The 19,611-nt window shown below is 56.2% G+C and overlaps 1 protein-coding gene across 1 annotated transcript in view; it reads left to right on the top strand.

The window, feature by feature from the left end:
• LOC148146078 (coxsackievirus and adenovirus receptor homolog) overlaps window positions 1-19,611 on the top strand; it is a 148,876-nt gene that overhangs the window by 124,662 nt on the left and 4,603 nt on the right. The window lies entirely within an intron of this gene.

Here is a 19,611-nt window from a genome sequence, read left to right as displayed (position 1 = left end):
AGTTCCCTGTTCCCAGTTCCAATTCCCTGTTCCCTGTTCCAGTTCCCTTTTCTCTGTTCCCTGTTCCCTGTTCCCTGTTCCCTGTTCCCTGTTCCCTTTTCCCAGTTCCCTGTTCACTGTTCCCTGTTCCCTGTTCTCTGCTCCCTGTTCCCAGTTCCCTGTTCCCTGTTCTCTGTTCCCAGTTCCCTGTTCCCTGTTCCCTGTTCCCTGTTCTCTGTTCCCTGTTCTCTGTTCCCTGTTCTCTGTTCCCAGTTTCCTGTTCCCTGTTCCCAGTTCCCTGTTCCCAGTTCCCTGTTCCCAGTTCCCAGTTCCCTGTTCCCTTTTCCCAGTTCCCTGTTCACAGTTCCCTGTTCTCTGCTCCCTGTTCCCTGTCCCTGTTCCCAGTTCCCTGTTCTCTGCTCCCTGTTCCCTGTTCTCTGTTCCCAGTTCCCTGTTCTCTCTTCTCTGTTCCCTGCTACCTGTTCCTGCTCCCTGCTCCCTGTTCCCAGTTCCCTGCTCCCTGCTCCCTGTTCCCTGTTCCCTGTTCCTAGTTCCCTGTTCCCAGTTCCCTGTTCTTTGTTCTCTGTTCCCAGTTCCCTGTTCCCAGTTCTCTGTTCTCTGTCCTCTGTTCCCTGTTCCCTGTTCCCTGCTCCCTATTCCCTATTCCCTGTTCCCTGTTCCCTGTTCCCTGTTCCCTGTTCCCAGTTCTCTGTTCTCTGGTCCCTGCTCCCTGCTCCCTGTTCTCTGTTCCAGGTTCCCTGTTCCCGGTTCCCTGTTCCCAGTTCCCCGTTCCCTGCTCCCTGCTCCCTGTTCCCTGTTCCCTGTTCCCAGTTCCCAGTTCCCATTTCCCTGTTCCCTGTTCACTGTTCCCTGTTCCCTGTTCCCTGCTCCCTGTTCCCTGCTCCCTGTTCCCTGTTCCCTGTTCCCAGTTCCCAGTTCCCTGCTCCCTGCTCTCTGCTCCCTGTTTCTAGTTCCCTGTTCCCTGTTCCCTGTTCCCTGTTCCCAGTTCCCTGTTCTCTGTTCCCAGTTCCCTGCTCCCTGTTCCCTGCTCCCTGTTCCCTGTTCTCTGTTGCCAGTTCCCTGTTCCCAGTTCCCTGTTCCCAGTTCCCATTTCCCTGTTCACTCTTCCCATTTCCCTGCTCCCTGCTCCCAGTTCCCGGTTCCCTGTTCCCTGTTCTCTGTTCTCTGTTCTCTGTTCTCTGTTCTCTGTTCCCAGTTCCCTGTTCCCAGTTCCCTGTTCCCTGTTCCCTGTTCCCAGTTCCCTGTTCCCAGTTCCCATTTCCCTGTTCACTCTTCCCATTTCCCTGCTCCCTGCTCCCAGTTCCCGGTTCCCTGTTCCCTGTTCTCTGTTCTCTGTTCTCTGTTCTCTGTTCTCTGTTCTCTGTTCTCTGTTCCCAGTTCCCTGTTCCCAGTTCCCTGTTCCCTGTTCTCTGTTCCCAGTTCCCTGTTCCCTGTTCCCTGTTCCCTGTTCCCTGTTCTCTGTTCCCTGTTCTCTGTTCCCAGTTTCCTGTTCCCTGTTCCCAGTTCCCTGTTCCCAGTTCCCAGTTCCCTGTTCCCTTTTCCCAGTTCCCTGTTCACAGTTCCCTGTTCTCTGCTCCCTGTTCCCTGTCCCTGTTCCCAGTTCCCTGTTCTCTGCTCCCTGTTCCCTGTTCTCTGTTCCCAGTTCCCTGTTCTCTCTTCTCTGTTCCCTGCTACCTGTTCCTGCTCCCTGCTCCCTGTTCCCAGTTCCCTGCTCCCTGCTCCCTGTTCCCTGTTCCCTGTTCCTAGTTCCCTGTTCCCAGTTCCCTGTTCTTTGTTCTCTGTTCCCAGTTCCCTGTTCCCAGTTCTCTGTTCTCTGTCCTCTGTTCCCTGTTCCCTGTTCCCTGCTCCCTATTCCCTATTCCCTGTTCCCTGTTCCCTGTTCCCTGTTCCCTGTTCCCAGTTCTCTGTTCTCTGGTCCCTGCTCCCTGCTCCCTGTTCTCTGTTCCAGGTTCCCTGTTCCCGGTTCCCTGTTCCCAGTTCCCCGTTCCCTGCTCCCTGCTCCCTGTTCACTGTTCCCTGTTCCCTGTTCCCTGCTCCCTGTTCCCTGCTCCCTGTTCCCTGTTCCCTGTTCCCAGTTCCCAGTTCCCTGCTCCCTGCTCCCTGCTCCCTGTTTCTAGTTCCCTGTTCCCTGTTCCCTGTTCCCAGTTCCCTGTTCTCTGTTCCCAGTTCCCTGCTCCCTGTTCCCTGCTCCCTGTTCCCTGTTCTCTGTTGCCAGTTCCCTGTTCCCAGTTCCCTGTTCCCAGTTCCCATTTCCCTGTTCACTCTTCCCATTTCCCTGCTCCCTGCTCCCAGTTCCCGGTTCCCTGTTCCCTGTTCTCTGTTCTCTGTTCTCTGTTCCCAGTTCCCTGTTCCCTGTTCCCTGTTCCCAGTTCCCTGTTCCCAGTTCCAGTTCCCTGTTCCCAGTTCCAGTTCCCTGTTCCCTGTTCCCTGTTCCCTGTTCTCTGTTCCCTGTTCTCTGTTCCCTTTTCTCTGTTCACTGTTCACTGTTCTCTGTTCCCTGTTCCCAGTTCCCTGTTGCCTGTTCTCTGTTCCCTGTTCTCTGTTCCCTGTTCCCTGTTCCCTTTTCCCAGTTCCCTGTTCACAGTTCCCTGTTCCCAGTTCCCTGTTGCCTGTTCTCTGTTCCCTGTTCTCTGTTCCCTGTTCCCTGTTCCCTTTTCCCAGTTCCCTGTTCACAGTTCCCTGTTCCCTGTTCTCTGCTCCCTGTTCCCAGTTCCCTGTTCCCTGTTCCCTGTTCCCTGTTCCCTGTTCTCTGTTCCCAGTTCCCAGTTCCCAGTTCCCAGTTCCCTGTTCCCAGTTCCCTGTTCCCTTTTCCCAGTTCCCTGTTCACAGTTCCCTGTTCTCTGCTCCCTGTTCCCTGTTCCCTGTTCCCTGTTCTCTGTTCCCAGTTCCCAGTTCCCTGTTCCCTGTTCTCTGTTCCCAGTTCCCAGTTCCCTGTTCCCTGTTCCCAGTTCCCTGTTCCCAGTTCCCTGTTCCCTGTTCCCTGTTCCCAGTTCCCTGTTCACAGTTCCCAATTCCCTGTTCCCTGTTCCCTGTTCCCTGTTCCCTGTTCCCTGCTCCCAGTTCCCTGCTCCCAGTTCCCTGTTCCCAGTTCCCTGTTCCCAGTTCCCAGTTCCCTGTTCCCAGTTCCCAGTTCCCAGTTCCCTGTTCCCTGTTCCCTGTTCCCTGTTCTCTGTTCCCAGTTCCCAGTTCCCTGTTCCCTTTTCCCAGTTCCCTGTGCACAGTTCCCAGTTCCCAGTTCCCTGTTCCCAGTTCCCTGTTCCCAGTTCCCTGTTCCCTGTTCCCTGTTCCCTGTTCTCTGTTCCCAGTTCCCAGTTCCCTGTTCCCTTTTCCCAGTTCCCTGTGCACAGTTCCCTGTTCCCTGTTCCCTGTTCCCTGTTCTCTGTTCCCAGTTCCCAGTTCCCTGTTCCCTGTTCTCTGTTCCCAGTTCCCTGTTCCCTGCTCCCTGTTCCCAGTTCCCTGTTCCCTGTTCCCAGTTCCCTGTTCCCTTTTCCCAGTTCCCTGTTCACAGTTCCCTGTTCCATGTTCCCAGTTCCCTGTTCACAGTTCCCAATTCCCTGTTCTCTGCTCCCTGTTCCCTGTTCCCTGCTCCCAGTTCCCTGCTCCCAGTTCCCTGCTCCCAGTTCCCTGTTCCCAGTTCCCAGTTCCCTTTCCCTGTTCCCTGTTCCCTGCTCCCTGTTCCCTGTTCCCTGCTCCCTGCTCCCTGTTCCCAGTTCCCTGTTCCCTGTTCTTAGTTCGCTGCTCCCTGCTCCCAGTTCCCTGTTCCCTGTTCCCTGTTCCCAGTTCTCTGTTCAAAGTTCCCTGTTCCCTGTTCCGTGCTCCCTGCTCCTTGTTCCCAGTTCCCTGTTCCCTGTTCCCAGTTCTCTGTTCTCTGTCCTCTGTTCCCTGTTCCCTGTTCCCTGTTTCCTGTTTCCTGTTTCCTGTTTCCTGTTCCCTGCTCCCTGCTCCCTGTTCCCTGTTCCCTGTTCCCTGTTCCCAGTTCTCTGTTCCCAGTTCTATGTTCCCAGTTCGCTGTTCCCAGTTCCCTGTTCCCAGTTCCCATTTCCCTGCTCCCTGCTCCCAGTTCCCGGTTCCCTGTTCCCTGTTCCCTGTTCCCTGTTCTCTGTTCTCTGTTCTCTGTTCCCAGTTCGCAGTTCCCTGTTCCCTGTTCCCTGTTCCCAGTTCCCTGTTCCCAGTTCCAGTTCCCTGTTCCCAGTTCCAGTTCCCTGTTCCCTGTTCCAGTTCCCTGTTCCCTGTTCCCTGTTTTCTGTTCCCTTTTCTCTGTTCTCTGTTCCCTGTTCCCTGTTCCCTGTTCCCTTTTCCCAGTTCCCTGTTCCCTGTTCTCTGTTCCCAGTTCCCTGTTCCCTGTTCCCTGTTCTCTGTTCCCTGTTCTCTGTTCCCAGTTTCCTGTTCCCTGTTCCCAGTTCCCAGTTCCCTGTTCCCTGTTCCCAGTTCCCTGTTCCCAGTTCCCTGTTCCCTTTGCCCAGTTCCCTGTTCACAGTTCCCTGTTCTCTGCTCCCTGTTCCCTGTTCCCTGTTCCCAGTTCCCTGTTCTCTGCTCCCTGTTCCCTGTTCCCTGTTCTCTGTTCCCAGTTCCCTGTTCTCTCTTCTCTGTTCCCTGCTACCTGTTCCCTGTTCCCTGTTCCCAGTTCCCTGTTCCCAGTTCCCTGTTCTTTGTTCTCTGTTCCCAGTTCCCTGTTCCCTGTTCCCTGTTCCCTGTTCCCTGCTCCCTATTCCCTATTCCCTGTTCCCTGTTCCCTGTTCCCTGTTCCCTGTTCCCAGTTCTCTGTTCTCTGGTCCCTGCTCCCTGCTCCCTGTTCTCTGTTCCAGGTTCCCTGTTCCAGGTTCCCTGTTCCCAGTTCCCCGTTCCCTGCTCCCTGCTCCCTGTTCCCTGTTCGCTGTTCCCAGTTCCCATTTCCCTGTTCCCTGTTCACTGTTCCCTGTTCCCTGCTCCCTGTTCCCAGTTCCCTGTTCCCTGTTCCCTGTTCCCAGTTCCCTGTTCTCTGTTCCCAGTTCCCTGCTCCCTGTTCCCTGCTCCCTGTTCCCTGTTCTCTGTTGCCAGTTCCCTGTTCCCAGTTCCCTGTTCCCAGTTCCCATTTCCCTGTTCACTCTTCCCATTTCCCTGCTCCCTGCTCCCAGTTCCTGGTTCCCTGTTCCCTGTTCCCTGTTCCCAGTTCCCTGTTCCCAGTTCCAGTTCCCTGTTCCCAGTTCCAGTTCCCTGTTCCCTGTTCCCTGTTCCCTGTTCTCTGTTCCCTTTTCTCTGTTCACTGTTCTCTGTTCCCTGTTCCCAGTTCCCAGTTCCCTGTTGCCTGTTCTCTGTTCCCTGTTCCCTGTTCCCTGTTCTCTGTTCTCTGTTCCCTGTTCCCTGTTCCCTGTTCCCTGTTCCCTTTTCCCAGTTCCCTGTTCACAGTTCCCTGTTCCCTGTTCTCTGCTCCCTGTTCCCAGTTCCCTGTTCCCTGTTCTCTGTTCCCAGTTCCCTGTTCCCTGTTCCCAGTTCCCAGTTCCCTGTTCCCACTTCCATGTTCCCTTTTCCCAGTTCCCTGTTCACAGTTCCCTGTTCTCTGCTCCCTGTTCCCTGTTCCCTGTTCCCTGTTCCCTGTTCTCTGTTCCCAGTTCCCAGTTCCCTGTTCCCTGTTCTCTGTTCCCAGTTTCCTGTTCCCTCTTCCCAGTTCCCTGTTCCCTGTTCCCAGTTCCCTGTTCCCAGTTCTCTGTTCCCTTTTCCCAGTTCCCTGTTCACAGTTCCCTGTTCTCTGCTCCCTGTTCCCTGTTCCCTGTTCCCTGTTCCCAGTTCCCTGTTCTCTGCTCCCTGTTCCCTGTTCCCTGTTCTCTGTTCCCAGTTCCCTGTTCTCTCTTCTCTGTTCTCTGCTCCCTGTTCCCTGTTCCCTGTTCCCTGTTCCCAGTTCCCTGTTCTCTGCTCCCTGTTCCCAGTTCCCTGCTCCCTGCTCCCTGTTCCCTGTTCCCTGTTCCCTGTTCCCAGTTCCCTGTTCCCAGTTCACTGTTCTTTGTTCTCTTTTCCCAGTTCCCTGTTCCCTGTTCCCTGCTCCCTATTCCCTATTCCCTATTCCCTGTTCCCTGTTCCCTGTTCCCTGTTCCCTGTTCCCAGTTCTCTGTTCTCTGGTCCCTGCTCCCTGCTCCCTGTTCTCTGTTCCAGGTTCCCTGTTCCCGGTTCCCTGTTCCCAGTTCCCCGTTCCCTGCTCCCTGCTCCCTGTTCCCTGTTCCCTGTTCCCAGTTCCCAATTCCCATTTCCCTGTTCACTGTTCCCTGTTCCCTGTTCCCTGTTCCCTGCTCCCTGTTCCCAGTTCCCTGTTCCCTGCTCCCAGTTCCCAGTTCCCTGTTCTCTGTTCCCAGTTCCCTGTTCTCTGTTCCCTGTTCCCTGTTCCCTGTTTCCTGTACCCAGTTCCCTGTTTCCTGTTCCCATTTCCCTGTTCCCTGTTCCCTGCTCCCTGTTCCCAGTTCCCTGTTCCCTGTTCCCTGTTCCCAGTTCCCTGTTCTCTGTTCCCAGTTCCCTGCTCCCTGTTCCCTGCTCCCTGTTCCCTGTTCTCTGTTGCCAGTTCCCTGTTCCCAGTTCCCTGTTCCCAGTTCCCATTTCCCTGTTCACTCTTCCCATTTCCCTGCTCCCTGCTCCCAGTTCCCGGTTCCCTGTTCCCTGTTCTCTGTTCTCTGTTCTCTGTTCTCTGTTCCCAGTTCCCTGTTCCCTGTTCCCTGTTCCCTGTTCCCAGTTCCCTGTTCCCAGTTCCAGTTCCCTGTTCCCAGTTCCAGTTCCCTGTTCACTATTCCCTGTTCACTGTTCCCTGTTCCCTGTTCTCTGTTCCCTTTTCTCTGTTCCCTTTTCTCTGTTCACTGTTCTCTGTTCCCTGTTCCCAGTTCTCTGTTCCCTGTTCTCTGTTCCCTGTTCTCTGTTCCCTGTTCCCTGTTCCCTGTTCCCTTTTCCCAGTTCCCTGTTCACAGTTCCCTGTTCCCTGTTCTCTGCTCCCTGTTCCCAGTTCCCTGTTCCCTGTTCTCTGTTCCCAGTTCCCTGTTCCCTGTTCCCTGTTCCCTTTTCCCAGTTCCCTGTTCACAGTTCCCTGTTCTCTGCTCCCTGTTCCCTGTTCCCTGTTCCCTGTTCCCTGTTCTCTGTTCCCAGTTCCCAGTTCCCTGTTCCCTGTTCTCTGTTCCCAGTTCCCTGTTCCCTGCTCCCTGTTCCCAGTTCCCTGTTCCCTTTTCCCAGTTCCCTGTTCACAGTTCCCTGTTCCCTGTTCCCAGTTCCCTGTTCACAGTTCCCAATTCCCTGTTCTCTGCTCCCTGTTCCCTGTTCCCTGTTCCCAGTTCCCTGTTCCCAGTTCCCTGTTCCCAGTTCCCAGTTCCCTGTTCCCTGTTCCCTGTTCCCTGTTCCCAGTTCCCTGCTCCCTGTTCCCTGTTCCCAGTTACCTCTTCCCAGTTCCCAGTTCCCTGTTCCCTGATCCCAGTTCCCAGTTCCCTGTTCCCTGATCCCTGATCCCTGATCACTGTTCCCTGTTCCCTGTTCCCTGCTCCCTGCTCCCAGTTCCAGTTCCCTGTTCCCTGTTCTCTGCTTCCTGTTCCCAGTTCCCAGTTCCCAGTTCCCTGGTCACAGTTCCCTGTTCTCTGCTCCCTGTTCCCTGTTCCCTGTTCCCAGTTCCCTGTTCTCTGCTCCCTGTTCCCAGTTCCCAGTTCCCAGTTCCCTGTTCCCTGTTCTCTGTTCCCAGTTCCATGCTCCCTGTTCCCTGTTCCCTGTTCCCTGTTCCCAGTTCCCTGTTCCCTTTTCCCAGTTCCCTGTTCACAGTTCCCTGTTCTCTGCTCCCTGTTCCCTGTTCCCTGTTCCCTGTTCTCTGTTCCCAGTTCCCAGTTCCCTGTTCCCTGTTCTCTGTTCCCAGTTCCCTGTTCCCTGCTCCCTGTTCCCAGTTCCCTGTTCCCTGTTCCCTGTTCCCAGTTCCCTGTTCCCTGTTCCCAGTTCCCTTTTCCCAGTTCCCTGTTCACAGTTCCCTGTTCCCTGTTCCCAGTTCCCTGTTCACAGTTCCCAATTCCCTGTTCTCTGCTCCCTGTTCCCTGTTCCCTGTTCCCTGTTCCCTGCTCCCAGTTCCCTGCTCACAGCTCCCTGTTCCCAGTTCCCAGTTCCCTGTTCCCTGTTCCCTGTTCCCAGTTCCCTGCTCCCTGTTCCCTGTTCCCAGTTACCTCTTCCCAGTTCCCTGTTCCCTGATCCCAGTTCCCAGTTCCCAGTTCCCAGTTCCCTGTTCCCTGATCCCTGATCACTGTTCCCTGTTCCCTGCTCCCTGCTCCCAGTTCCAGTTCCCTGTTCCCTGTTCCCTGTTCTCTGCTTCCTGTTCCCAGTTCCCAGTTCCCTGTTCACAGTTCCCTGTTCTCTGTTCCCTGTTCCCTGTTCCCTGTTCCCTGTTCCCAGTTCCCTGTTCTCTGCTCCCTGTTCCCAGTTCCCTGTTCCCTGTTCCCTGTTCTCTGTTCCCAGTTCCCTGCTCCCTGTTCCCTGTTCCCTGTTCCCTGTTCCCAGTTCCCTTTTCCCAGTTCCCTGTTCACAGTTCCCTGTTCCCTGTTCCCAGTTCCCTGTTCGCAGTTCCCAATTCCCTGTTCTCTGCTCCCTGTTCCCTGTTCCCTGTTCCCTGTTCCCAGTTCCCTGCTCCCAGTTCCCTGCTCCAAGTTCCCTGCTCCCAGTTCCCTGTTCCCAGTTCCCAGTTCCCAGTTCCCTGCTCCCTGTTCCCTGTTCCCTGTTCCCTGTTCCCTGTTCCCTGTTCCCTGTTCTCTGTTCCCTGTTCCCTGTTCTCTGTTCCCTGCTCCCTGTTCCCTGCTCCCTGTTCCCAGTTCCCTGTTCCCTGTTCCCAGTTCCCTGTTCCCTTTTCCCAGTTCCCTGTTCACAGTTCCCTGTTCCCTGTTCCCAGTTCCCTGTTCACAGTTCCCAATTCCCTGTTCTCTGCTCCCTGTTCCCTGTTCCCTGTTCCCTGTTCCCTGTTCCCTGCTCCCAGTTCCCTGTTCCCAGTTCCCTGTTCCCTGTTCCCTGTTCCTAGTTCCCTGCTCCCTGTTCCCTGTTCCCAGTTACCTCTTCCCAGTTCCCAGTTACCTCTTCCCAGTTCCCAGTTCCCAGTTCCCTGTTCCCTGATCCCAGTTCCCAGTTCCCAGTTCCCTGTTCCCTGTTCCCTGTTCCCTGCTCCCTGCTCCCAGTTCCAGTTCCCTGTTCCCTGTTCCCTGTTCTCTGCTTCCTGTTCCCAGTTCCCAGTTCCCTGTTCACAGTTCCCTGTTCTCTGCTCCCTGTTCCCTGTTCCCTGTTCCCAGTTCCCTGTTCTCTGCTCCCTGTTCCCAGTTCCCAGTTCCCTGTTCCCTGTTCTCTGTTCCCAGTTCCCTGCTCCCTGTTCCCTGTTCCCTGTTCCCTGTACCCAGTTCCCTTTTCTCAGTTCCCTTTTCCCAGTTCCCTGTTCACAGTTCCCTGTTCCCTGTTCCCAGTTCCCTGTTCACAGTTCCCAATTCCCTGTTCTCTGCTCCCTGTTCCCTGTTCCCTGTTCCCTGTTCCCAGTTCCCTGCTCCCTGTTCCCTGCTCCCAGTTCCCTGCTCCCAGTTCCCTGTTCCCAGTTCCCTGCTCCCTGTTCCCTGTTCCCTGTTCCCAGTTACCTCCTCCCAGTTCCCAGTTCCCTGTTCCCTGATCCCAGTTCCCAGTTCCCAGTTCCCAGTTCCCAGTTCCCTGATCCCTGTTCCCTGTTCCCTGTTCCCTGTTCCCTGCTCCCTGCTCCCAGTTCCAGTTCCAGTTCCCTGTTCCCTGTTCCCTGTTCCCTGTTCTTTGTTCTCTGTTCCCTGTTCCCAGTTCCCAGTTCCCTGTTCCCTTTTCGCAGTTCCCAGTTCCCAGTTCCCTGTTCCCTGTTCCCAGTTCCCTGTTCTCTGCTCCCAGTTCCCAGTTCCCAGTTCCCTGTTCCCTGTTCCCAGTTCCCTGTTCCCTGTTCCCTGTTCCCTGTTCCCAGTTCCCTGCTCCCTGTTCCCTGTTCCCAGTTCCCTGTTCCCTGTTCCCAGATCCCTGCTCCCAGTTCCCTGCTCCCAGTTCCCTGCTCCCTGTTCACTGCTCCCTGTTCCCTGTTCCCTGTTCCCAGTTCCCTGTTCCCAGTTCCCATTTCCCTTTTCACTGTTCCCATTTCCCTGCTCCCTGCTCCCAGTTCCCTGTTCCCAGTTCCCTGTTCCCAGTTCCCTGTTCCCAGTTCCAGTTCCCTGTTCCCTGTTCCCTGTTCCCTGTTCCCTGTTCTCTGTTCTCTGTTCCCTTTTCCCTGTTCCATGTTCCCTGTTCCCTGTTCCCTGTTCCCAGTTCCCTGTTCCCAGTTCCCTGTTGCCTGTTGCCTGTTCCCTGTTCCCAGTTCCCTGTTCACAGTTCTCTGTTCCCTGTTCCCTGTTCTGTGTCCCCAGTTCCCAGTTCCCAGTTCCAGTTCCCTGTTCCCTGTTCCCTGTTCTCTGTTCTCTGTTCCCTTTTCCCTGTTCCCTGTTCCCAGTTCTCTGCTCCCTGTTCCCAGTTCCCTGTTCCCTGTTCCCAGTTCCCAGTTCCCAGTTCCCTGCTCCCTGCTCCCTGTTCCCAGTTCCCTGTTCCCAGTTCCAGTTCCCTGTTCCCTGTTCCCTGTTCCCTGTTCCCTGTTCTCTGTTCTCTGTTCCCTTTTCCCTGTTCCATGTTCCCTGTTCCCTGTTCCCTGTTCCCAGTTCCCTGTTCCCAGTTCCCTGTTGCCTGTTGCCTGTTCCCTGTTCCCAGTTCCCTGTTCACAGTTCTCTGTTCCCTGTTCCCTGTTCTGTGTCCCCAGTTCCCAGTTCCCAGTTCCAGTTCCCTGTTCCCTGTTCCCTGTTCTCTGTTCTCTGTTCCCTTTTCCCTGTTCCCTGTTCCCAGTTCTCTGCTCCCTGTTCCCAGTTCCCTGTTCCCTGTTCCCAGTTCCCAGTTCCCAGTTCCCTGCTCCCTGCTCCCTGTTCCCAGTTCCCAGTTCCCTGTTCCAAGTTACCAGTTCCCTGTTCTCTGTTCCCAGTTCCCTGTTCCCAGTTCCTTGTTCCCTGCTCCCTGTTCCCAGTTCCCTGTTCCCAGTTCCCTGCTCCCTGCTCACTGTTCACTGTTCACTGTTCCCTGTTCCCTGCTCCCTGTTCCCTGTTCCCTGTTCCCTGCTCCCTGCTCCCTGTTCCCTGTTCCCAGTTCCCTGTTCCCTGTTCCCAGTTCCCTGCTCCCTGCTCCCAGTTCCCAGTTCCCAGTTCCCTGTTCCCTGTTCCCTGTTCCCTGTTCCCAGTTCTCTGTTCAAAGTTCCCTGTTCCCTGTTCCCTGTTCCCTGTTCCGTGCTCCCTGTTCCCTGTTCCCTGCTCCCTGCTCCCTGTTCCCTGTTCCCAGTTCCCTGTTCCCTGTTCCCAGTTCCCTGCTCCCTGCTCCCAGTTCCCAGTTCCCAGTTCCCTGTTCCCTGTTCCCTGTTCCCTGTTCCCAGTTCTCTGTTCAAAGTTCCCTGTTCCCTGTTCCCTGTTCCCTGTTCCGTGCTCCCTGCTCCTTGTTCCCAGTTCCCTGTTCCCAGTTCTCTGTTCTCTGTCCTCTGTTCCCTGTTCCCTGCTCCCTGCTCCCTGCTCCCTGCTCCCTATTCCCTGTTCCCTGTTCCCTGTTCCCAGTTCTCTGTTCTCTGTTCTCTGTTCTCTGGTCCCTGCTCCCTGCTCCCAGTTCCCTGTTCCCGGTTCCCTGTTCCCGGTTCCCTGTTCCCAGTTCCCCGTTCCCTGCTCCCTGTTCCCTGTTCCCTGTTCCCTGTTCCCAGTTCCCAGTTCCCATTTCCCTGTTCCCTGTTCCCTGCTCCCTGTTCCCTGTTCCCTGTTCCCTGCTCCCAGTTCCCAGTTCCCTGCTCCCTGCTCCCTGCTCCCTGTTCCCTGTTCCCTGTTCCCTGTTCCCAGTTCCCAGTTCCCTGCTCCCTGTTCCCTGTTCTCTGTTGCCAGTTCCCTGTTCTCCGTTCCCTGTTCCCAGTTCCCATTTCCCTGCTCCCTGCTCCCAGTTCCCGGTTCCCTGTTCTCTGTTCTCCGTCCCAGTTCCCTGTTCCCTGTTCCCTGTTCCCTGTTCCCAGTTCCCTGTTCCCTGTTCTCTGCTCCCTGTTCCCAGTTCCCTGTTCCCAGTTCCCTGTTCCCTGTTCCCTGTTCTCTGTTCCCAGTTCCCTGTTCCCTGTTCCCTGTTCTCTGTTCCCTGTTCTCTGTTCCCTGTTCCCAGTTCCCTGTTCCCAGTTCCCTGTTCCCTGTTCCCTGTTCTCTGTTCCCAGTTCCCTGTTCCCTGTTCCCTGTTCTCTGTTCCCTGTTCTCTGTTCCCTGTTCCCTGTTCCCAGTTCCCTGTTCTCTCTTCTCTGTTCCCTGCTACCTGTTCCTGCTCCCTGCTCCCTGTTCCCAGTTCCCTGCTTCCTGCTCCCTGCTCCCTGTTCCCTGTTCCCTGTTCCCAGTTCCCTGTTCTTTGTTCTCTGTTCCCAGTTCCCTGTTCCCTGCTCCCCGTTCCCAGTTCCCTGTTCCCTGTTCCCTGTTCCCATTTCCCTGTTCCCTTTTCCTAGTTCCCTGTTCACAGTTCCCTGTTCCCTGTTCCCAGTTCCCTGTTCACAGTTCCCAATTCCCTGTTCTCTGCTCCCTGTTCCCTGTTCCCTGTTCCCTGTTCCCTGTTCCCTGTTCCCAGTTCCCAGTTCCCAGTTCCCTGCTCCCAGTTCCCAGTTCCCTGCTCCCTGTTCCCTGCTCCCAGTTCCCTGCTCCCAGTTCCCTGTTCCCTGTTCCCTGTTCCCTGTTCCCTGTTCCCAGTTCCCTCTTCCCAGTTCCCAATTCCCAGTTCCCAGTTCCCAGTTCCCAGTTCCCTGATCCCTGTACCCTGTTCCCTGTTCCCTGTTCCCTGCTCCCTGTTGCCTGTTCCCTGTTCCCAGTTCCCTGTTCCCAGTTCCCTGATCCCTGTACCCTGTTCCCTGTTCCCTGTTCCCTGCTCCCTGTTGCCTGTTCCCTGTTCCCAGTTCCCTGTTCCCAGTTCCCTGTTCTCTGTTCCCTGTTCCCAGTTCCCTGTTCCCTGTTCCCTGTTCTCTCTTCTCTGTTCCCTGCTACCTGTTCCTGCTCCCAGTTCCCTGTTCCCTGTTCCCTGTTCCCTGTTCCCTGTTCCCTGTTCCCTGTTCCCAGCTCCCTGTTCCCTGTTCCCAGCTCCCTGTTCCCTGTTCCCTGTTCCCTGTTCCCTGTACCCTGTTCTCTGTTCTCTGTTATCTGTTCCCATTTCCCTGCTCCCTGCTCCCTGCTCCCAGTTCCCTGTTCCCTGTTCCCTGTTCCCTGTTCCCTGTTCCCTTTTCCCTGTTCCCTGTTCTCTGTTCCCTGTTCCCTGTTCCCAGTTCTCGGTTCCATGTTCCCAGTTCCCTGTTCCCTGTTCCCTGTTCCCTGTTCCCTGTTCTCTGCTTCCTGTTCCCAGTTCCCTGTTCCCTGTTCCCTGTTCCCTGTTCCCTGCTCCCTGCTCCCTGTTCCCTGTTCCCTGTTCCCTGTTCCCTGCTCCCTATTCCCTGTTCCTTGCTCCCTGCTCCTGTTCCCAGTTCCCAGTTCCCTGTTCCCAGTTCCCTGTTCCCTGCTCCCTGCTCCCTGTTCCCAGTTCCCGGTTCCCTGTTCACGGTTCCCAGTTCCCTGTTCCCAGTTCCCATTTACCTGCTCCCTGCTCCCTACTCCCTGTTCCCAGTTCCCTGTTCCCTGCTCCCTGCTCCTGTTCCCTGTTCCCAGTTCCCTGTTCCCTGTTCCCAGTTCCCTGCTCCCTGCTTCCTGTTCCCAGTTCCCCGTTCCCTGTTCCCAGTTCCCTGCTCCCTGTTCCCAGTTCCCAGCTCACTGCTCTCTGCTCTCTGCTCCCTGTTCCCTGCTCCCTGTTCCCTGCTCCCTGCTCCCTGTTCCCTGTTCCCTGTTCCCAGTTCCCTGTTCCCTGCTCCCTGTTCCCTGCTCCCTGTTCCTAGTTCCCAGTTCCCAGTTCCCAGTTCCCTGTTCCCTGTTCCCTGTTCCCAGTTCCCATTTCCCTGTTCACTGTTCCCATTTCCCTGCTCCCTGCTCCCTGCTCCCGGCTCCCAGTTCCCTGTTCTCTGTTCCCTGTTCCCTGTTCTCTGTTCCCTGTTCCCTGTTCCCAGTTCTCGGTTCCATGTTCCCAGTTCCCTGTTCCCTGTTCCCTGTTCCCAGTTCCCTGTTCTCTGCTCCCTGTTCCCAGTTCCCTGTTCCCAGTTCCCTGTTCCCTGCTCCCTGTTCCCTGTTCCCTGTTCCCGGTTCCCTGTTCCCTGTTCTCTGTTCTCTGTTCCCTGTTCCCTGCTCCCTCTTCCTGTTCTCTGTTCCCAGTTCCCAGTTCCCTGTTCCCAGTTCCCTGTTCCCAGTTCCCTGTTCCCTGTTCTCTGTTCCCAGTCTCCTGTTCGCAGTTCCCTGTTCCCTGCTCCCTGTTCGCAGTTCCCTCTTCCTAGTTCCCAGTTCCCTGTTCCCTGATCCCTGTACCCTGTTCCCTGTTCCCTGTTCCCTGCTCCCTGTTGCCTGTTCCCTGTTCCCAGTTCCCTGTTCCCAGTTCCCTGTTCTCTGTTCCCTGTTCCCTGCTCCCTGCTCCCTGTTCCCTGTTCCCTGTTCCCTGTTCCCTGTTCCCTGCTCCCTGTTCCCTGCTCCCTGTTCCTAGTTCCCAGTTCCCAGTTCCCAGTTCCCTGTTCCCTGTTCCCTGTTCCCAGTTCCCATTTCCCTGTTCACTGTTCCCATTTCCCTGCTCCCTGCTCCCTGCTCCCGGCTCCCAGTTCCCTGTTCCCTGTTCCCTGTTCCCTTTTCCCTGTTCCCTGTTCCCTGTTCCCTGTTCCCTGTTCCCAGTTCTCGGTTCCATGTTCCCAGTTCCCTGTTCCCTGTTCCCTGTTCCCAGTTCCCTGTTCCCAGTTCCCTGTTCTCTGCTCCCTGTTCCCAGTTCCCTGTTCCCAGTTCCCTGTTCCCTGCTCCCTGTTCCCTGTTCCCTGTTCCCTGTTCCCTGTTCTCTGTTCTCTGTTCCCTGTTCCCTGCTCCCTCTTCCTGTTCTCTGTTCCCAGTTCCCAGTTCCCTGTTCCCAGTTCCCTGTTCCCTGTTCCCTGTTCTCTGTTCCCAGTCTCCTGTTCGCAGTTCCCTGTTCCCTGCTCCCTGTTCCCAGTTCCCTCTTCCTAGTTCCCAGTTCCCTGTTCCCTGCTCCCTGTTCCCAGTTCCCTGTTCTCTGTTCCCTGATCCCTGATCCCTGATCCCTGATCCCTGTTCCCTGTTCCCTTCTCCCTGCTCCCAGTTCCCTGCTCCCTGTTCCCGGTTCCCGGTTCCCGGTTCCCTGTTCCCTGTTCCCTGTTCCCCGTTCCCCGTTCCCCGTTCCCTGTTCCCTGTTCCCTGCTCCCAGTTCCCTGTTCCCTGTTCCCAGTTCCCTCTTCCCTGTTCCCAGTTCCCTGTTCCCTGTTCCCTGTACCCTGTTCCCTGCTCCCTGTTCCCTGTTCCCTGTTCCCTGTACCCTGTTCCCTGCTCCCTGTTCCCTGTTCCCTCTTCCCAGTTCCCTCTTCCCAGTTCCCTGCTCCCAGTTCCCAGTTCCCAGTTCCCAGTTCCCTGTTCCCACTTCCCTGTTCCCTGTTCCCTGTTCTCTGTTCTCTGTTCCCTGCTACCTGTTCCTGCTCCCTGCTCCCTGTTCCCAGTTCCCAGTTCCCAGTTCCCAGTTCCCTGCTCCCTGCTCCCTGTTCCCTGTTCATAGTTCCCTGTTCCCTGTTCCCTGTTCTCTGTTCTCTGTTCCCTGTTCCCTGTTCCCTGTTCCCTGTACCCAGTTCCCTGTTCCCAGTTCCCAGTTCCCAGTTCCCTGCTCCCTGCTCCCTGCTCCCTGTTCCCTGTTCCCTGTTCACAGTTCCCTGTTCTCTGTTCTCTGTTCCCTGTTCCCTGTTCCCTGTTCCCTGTTCCCTGTTCCCTGTACCCAGTTCCCTGTTTTCTGTTCTCTGTACCCAGTTCCCTGCTCCCTGTTCCCTGTTCCCTGTTCCGAGTTCCCTGTTCCCTATTCCCTGTTCCTTGCTCCCTGCTCCTTTTCCCAGTTCCCTGTTCCCTGTTCCCTGTTCCCAGTTCCCTGTTCCCTGCTCCCTTCTCCCTGTTCCCTGTTCCCAGTTCCCTGTTCCCAGTTCCCTGTTCCCGGTTCCCTGTTCTCGGTTCCCAGTTCCCTGTTCCCAGTTCCCAGTTCCCTGCTCACTGCTCCCTGCTCCCTGTTCCCAGTTCCCTGTTCCCTGCTCCCTGCTCCTGTTCCCTGTTCCCAGTTCCCTGTTCCCTGCTCCCTGCTTCCTGTTCCCAGTTCCCCGTTCCCTGCTCCCAGTTCCCTGCTCCCTGTTCCCTGTTCCCAGTTCCCAGTTCCCTGCTCACTGCTCACTGTTCCCTGCTCCCTGTTCCCTGCTCCCTGCTCCTGTTCCCAGTTCCCTGTTCCCTGTTCCCAGTTCCCAGTTCCCAGTTCCCAGCTCCCTGTTCCCAGTTCCCTGTTCCCAGTTCCCAGTTCCCTGCTCCCAGTTCCCTGTTCCCAGTTCCCTGTTCCCTGTTCCCTGCTCCCTGTTCCCAGTTCCCAGTTCTCTGTTCCCTGTTCCCTGTTCCCTGTTCCCTGTTCCCTGTTCCCTGCTCCCTGCTCCCTGTTCCCAGTTCCCTGTTCCCAGTTCCCCGTTCCCTGCTCCCAGTTCCCTGCTCCCTGTTCCCAGTTCCCAGTTCCCTGCTCACTGCTCACTGTTCCCTGCTCCCTGTTCCCAGTTCCCTGTTCCCTGCTCCCTGCTCCTGTTCCCAGTTCCCTGTTCCCAGTTCCCTGTTCCCAGTTCCCAGTTCCCTGCTCCCTGCTCCCTGTTCCCTGTTCCCAGTTCCCTATTCCCAGTTCCCTGCTCCCTGTTCCCTGTTCCCAGTTCCCTGTTCCCTGTTCCCTGCTCCCTGTTCCCAGTTCCCAGTTCCCAGTTCCCAGTTCTCTGTTCCCTGTTCCCTGTTCCCTGCTCCCTGTTCCCTGCTCCCTGCTCCCTGTTCCCAGTTCCCTGTTCCCAGTTCCCTGTTCCCAGTTCCCTGTTCCCAGTTCCCAGTTCCCATTTCCCTGTTCACTGTTCCCTTTTCCCTGTTCCCTGTTCTCTGTTCTCTGTTCTCTGTTCCCTGTTCCCTGTTCCCAGTTCTCGGTTCCCTGCTCCCAGTTCCCTGTTCCCTGTTCCCTTTTCCCTGTTCCCTGTTCTCTGTTCCCTGTTCCCTGTTCCCTGTTCCCTGTTCCCAGTTCTCAGTTCCCTGTTCCCTGTTCCCTGTTCCCAGTTCCCTGTTCCCTGTTCCCTGTTCCCTGTTCCCAGTTCCCAGTTCCCTGCTCCCTGCTCCCTGCTCCCTGCTCCCTGTTCCCTGTTCCCTGTTCCCTGTTCCCTGTTCCCAGTTCTCAGTTCCCTGTTCCCTGTTCCCTGTTCCCTGTTCCCAGTTCCCTGTTCCCTGTTCCCTGTTCCCAGTTCCCTGTTCCCTGCTCCCTGCTCCCTGCTCCCTGCTCCCTGTTCCCTGTTCCCTGTTCCCTGTTACCTGTTCTCTGTTCTCTGTTCTCTGTTCTCTGTTCTCTGTTCTCTGTTCTCTGTTCCCTGCTCCCTGTTCCCTGTTCTCTGTTCCCAGTTTCCTGTTCCCTGTTCCCAGTTCCCTGTTCCCAGTTCCCTGTTCCCTGCTCCCAGTTCCCTGCTCCCACTTCCCCTTTCCCTGTTCCCTGTTCCCGGTTCCCTGTTCCCTGTTCCCTGTTCCCTGTTCCCTGTTCTCTGTTCTCTGTTCTCTGTTCCCAGTTCCCAGTTCCCTGTTCCCTGTTCCCTGTTCCCAGTTCCCTGCTCCCTGTTCCCTGCTCCCTGTTCCCTGCTCCCTGCTCCCTGCTCCCTGTTCCCAGTTCCCTGTTCCCTGTTCCCTGTTCCCTGTTCACTGTTCCCTTTTCCCGGTTCCCTGTTCCCTGTTCCCTGTTCTCTGTTCTCTGTTCTCTGTTCCCAGTTCCCAGTTCCCTGTTCCCTGTTCCCTGTTCCCAGTTCCCTGCTCCCTGTTCCCTGCTCCCTGTTCCCTGTTCCCTGCTCCCTGCTCCCTGTTCCCAGTTCCCTGTTCCCTGTTCCCTGTTCCCTGTTCACTGTTCCCTTTTCCCTGTTCCCTGTTCCCTGTTCTCTGTTCTCTGTTCTCTGTTCCCTGTTCCCAGTTCTCGGTTCCCTGTTCCCTGTTCCCTGTTCCCTGTTCCCTTTTCCCTGTTCCCTGTTCTCTGTTCCCTGTTCCCTGTTCCCTGTTCCCTGTTCTCTGTTCTCTGTTCTCTGTTCCCTGTTCCCTGTTCCCTGTTCCCTGTTCCCTGTTCCCAGTTCCCAGTTTCCTGTTCCCTGTTCCCTGTTCCCTGTTCCCTGTTCTCTGTTCTCTGTTCTCTGTTCCCTGTTCCCTGTTCCCTGTTCCCTGTTCCCTGTTCCCAGTTCCCAGTTTCCTGTTCCCTGTTCCCAGTTCCCTGTTCCCAGTTCCCTTTTCCCAGTTCCCTGTTCCCAGTTCTCGGTTCCCTGTTCCCTGTTCCCTGTTCCCTGTTCCCTGTTCCCTTTTCCCTGTTCCCTGTTCTCTGTTCCCTGTTCCCTGTTCCCTGTTCTCTGTTCTCTGTTCTCTGTTCCCTGTTCCCTGTTCCCTGTTCCCTGTTCCCAGTTCCCAGTTTCCTGTTCCCTGTTCCCAGTTCCCTGTTCCCAGTTCCCTTTTCCCAGTTCCCTGTTCCCAGTTCCCTGTTCCCAGTTCCCTGTTCCCTGTTCTCTGTTCTCTGTTCTCTGTTCCCTGTTCCCTGTTCCCTGTTCCCAGTTCCCAGTTTCCTGTTCCCTGTTCCCAGTTCCCTGTTCCCAGTTCCCTTTTCCCAGTTCCCTGTTCCCAGTTCCCTGTTCCCAGTTCCCTGTTCCCTGTTCCCTGTTCTCTGTTCTCTGTTCTCTGTTCCCAGTTCCCTGTTCCCAGTTCCCTGTTCTCTCTTCTCTGTTCCCTGCTACCTGTTCCTGCTCCCTGCTCCCTGTTCCCAGTTCCCTGCTCCCTGCTCCCTGCTCCCTGCTCCCTGTTCCCTGTTCCCTGTTCCCTGTTCCCAGTTCCCTGTTCCCTGTTCCCTGTTCCCTGTTCCCTGTTCCCAGTTCCCTGTTCCCTGTTCCCTGTTCCCTGCTCCCTGCTCCCTGCTCCCTGTTCCCTGTTCCCTGTTCCCTGTTCCCTGTTCCCAGTTCCCATTTGCCTGTTCACTGTTCCCATTTCCCTGCTCCCTGCTCCCAGTTCCCTGTTCCCTGTTCCCTTTTCCCTGTTCCCTGTTCTCTGTTCCCTGTTCCCAGTTCTCGGTTCCATGTTACCTGTTCCCTGTTCCCTGTTCCCAGTTCCCTGTTCCCAGTTCCCTGTTCCCTGCTCCCTGCTCCCTGCTCCCTGTTCCCTGTTACCTGTTACCTGTTCTCTGTTCCCAGTTCCCTGTTCCCTGTTCCCTGTTCCCTGTTCTCAGTTTCCTGTTCCCTGTTCCCAGTTCCCAGTTCCCTGTTCCCTGTTCCCTGTTCCCTGTTCTCTGCTCCCTGTTCCCAGTTCCCTGTTCCCTGTTCTCTGTTCCCAGTTCCCTGTTCCCAGTTACCTGTTCACAGTTCCCTGTTCTCTGTTCCCAGTCTCCTGTTCCCAGTTCCCTGTTCCCAGTTCCCTGTTCCCTGCTCCCAGTTCCCTCTTCCATGTTCTGTGTTCTCTGTTCCCTGCTCCC

This window comes from Chiloscyllium plagiosum, unplaced genomic scaffold (genome assembly GCF_037043375.1).
Source record: "Chiloscyllium plagiosum isolate Xiang-an unplaced genomic scaffold, Cpla_swu_hap1 HiC_scaffold_21, whole genome shotgun sequence".
Classification (NCBI taxonomy): domain Eukaryota; kingdom Metazoa; phylum Chordata; class Chondrichthyes; order Orectolobiformes; family Hemiscylliidae; genus Chiloscyllium; species Chiloscyllium plagiosum.
Note: the sequence above shows the minus strand (reverse complement) of the source record. Positions and strands in the feature narration are given on the sequence as shown.